This window comes from Octopus bimaculoides, chromosome 4 (assembly GCF_001194135.2).
Source record: "Octopus bimaculoides isolate UCB-OBI-ISO-001 chromosome 4, ASM119413v2, whole genome shotgun sequence".
Lineage (NCBI taxonomy): Eukaryota > Metazoa > Mollusca > Cephalopoda > Octopoda > Octopodidae > Octopus > Octopus bimaculoides.
This window is the reverse complement of record NC_068984.1, coordinates 141,616,908-141,619,763: the sequence shown is the minus strand read 5'-3', so window position 1 is coordinate 141,619,763 and position 2,856 is coordinate 141,616,908.

Sequence of the window (2,856 nt, the reverse complement as noted above, 5' to 3'; positions counted from 1 at the left end):
GTATGTATGTATGTATGTATGTATGTATGTATGTATGTATGTATGTATGTATGTATGTAGACGCATATATTTGTGTAGAATGTTTGTTTCTAAGTATGTCTTAAAGATTGTTAAAGTAGTTTTAGTTTGTTCTCGTCATCCATATCCATTTCTTACATAAGACACAAACGCCTTAATTTTGAGGTCAGAAAACGATCGATTAAATTGATCTCAATATTCGACCGGTACTTTATTTTATCGTTCTCAGAATGATGAACCGCATAGTTCACCTTGGTGTGAATCAAATTCAGAACGCAAATCTCCGTAACTAAAGACCACGATGCAACATCCATAGCTTCAATAACACAAGATACTTCGTCACTTAAAATTAATTGATAAATGGGAAAATACTAACAATATTAGTTTTTGTATCTCTCTAACTTAGGATGTTCTTCTCAATATTTTGTTTTTATTAATATTCGCTTTCTTGTTGCACTGTCTTCTCACCTCAAACATACAATACAAAGAACGGAACAATGACAAAATTAATTCCACCTTTGACATGGAGAAAGAAAACCAATTTATACTTCTGGGAAGAATCTCCAGCTTCCGGTTTGCATTCTTATTTCTTTATCTTTTTCGTTTCGTTGAAGTCTTCGATTCAAAACGGAGCAGAGAGGGAAAATGTCTTCCTTTGTACGGTTCTGACTTAATGGCTGACTTCGAGACATGATGGGTTTCGAGTGTAAGTGTTTTGAAAGATTGCAGTTCTGAAAATTCATTTTTTTCAGAGATGCCGACTGTTTATCAAATGTGTCGTGAATAACGGAATTTTTGGTGGGATTTTCAGTTATGTTAACAAGCCATTTGGAATCCTCTTTCTTGCCAGTAGGTTTCGTTTCCAGATTTATACGCCCACTGCATCTGCTTGTAGAAATGTAACTGTTCATATGAGAAGCGAAACAGGACCATCGATTCGATTCATAATAAAGTTTCTTAGAATTGAGAATAAAAAATGACGTCACTTCTTCAGCATTTGTTTTCGCTTTCCAAATTTCAGTGAGTTTTCTGAACTGTTCCTTGTTGTGACTGCTATTCTCAAAGAGTTTAAGCATTTTTAGGTCGATTTCTTTGAACTTACTTGCGCTCCTTTTAGCTTTATTCAATAAAATTATAGCTTCAGCTTTGAAACAAAGGGAGGTAAGTCTTTCAGCTAACTTCTTTATTGCAGGCCATTTTTCCTTTCCGTTTTTGGATGCCATTATCGGATGAAGAAGTGCTGGTTTAGCGTTGCTCCAATGGACATGATGTTCAGCTTGGTAGAAATTCTTCAAAGTGTGCCAGAAGGCATGTTTCCTGCGGGTCAGATTCGCAGTGATTGTGTTTTCCAACATATTTAGCAGTGTTTGGTTATCATGATAAACTAGTCCACAAACATTTTGGCTGTCACCCAGTAAGACTTTGTTGAAATAGTCCACATTACCGTCCTCATTTTGCTCACTTGCAAGCGGTCCTTTCATATCAACTGGAAAGATTGACTGGCTGTTTGTTGACACATCTCCGTTGTTATTAGCAGATGCTAACACTGCTAGTTCCTCGTCAGATTCAGAAGCTGGGTTACAATACATTACTATCTTCAAAGCGATAAACAGATCTTGCAATTCAACGCTATCAAATTCGTTTTCCATGAAAATGGTTTGGTTGGAAAACACATCCCTCGTGACATCCATTTGTAAATTATCAATGACTGTGTCCAATTTTTGACTCAATATTCGCATTAAGTCAAACAGACCGGTATAGTCACCTTTCTCCCAGCAAAGTAACGCATCCAATATATGCTTCATGATTTTAGTGAAAATAGGAATCGAACCAAAAGTGACTATCAATTGAAGTCAATATTTAAAGAAATCTAAGGAACTCTGTTAGAATATAAGTTGGTAACGCCATCCGATTTTCCGAAACAAAAATTATCTATTATGACGTAAGAATCAACACGAAACAGTGAGGTTTAGAGACATTCTCGAATCTTTCTTTAATTCTTTAAAAACGTTGTTACTGTAATCATTTTATTCTCCAAACAGTGTCTAATTTTTTAAAGCCGTTACACCTGCGACAACTTAACACCTTTGTTATTTCTTTGATGTAATATCGTCCATCTCTCTTTTTTCGAAATATTTGAATTCATCAACTTGTTCAAGTGTTTTCAAATGAATTGATTATTTATTTTCCCTGAAATATTTTTGCTATCTTTTCAGCACTTATTTCTGTCCACATCTTTTTACTGTTACATCAAGACATGTTATTAGATCTCTTAGATCTTCATTACGTTCAATGAAATCAATATAATCTGTCAAACAGTGAATATTGACTTTTCTACATCGTACCTAATGTTTCCTTCGAAAAACTCAAGACCTATCCTTCTTTATACACTGTGGAGACCTGGTTAAAAAGCTTGGTAAAAGAACACATCATACCTACTGTCGTTATAAAACAAGTCATTTGGTAAGTTTCAAATCCAAAACCAGAAAATTTGCAAGTTTATCTAACGACTTATAACATTTAGTATTTGTAGGCTGTGACAAGCAAATCTGTGGCATTGAGCAGAATATTTGCTGTAGCCCAGACTGAATATGTGCATGATAACACTTCCAATCAGTTGAGACGAGAAGGCATGAAAGCCACTGCCTGGTACTGCATCAGGGCATTTATTATTATTATTATTATTATTATTATTATTATTATTATTATTATTATTATTATTATTATAGTTGCTGTTGTTGTTGTTGTTGCTAGTAGTAGTAGTAGTAACTTAATGTTTCATAGCAAAGTCTGTAAAGTAGTTTGACACAGAACTCCAGGTCTCTGAATACACGCTAT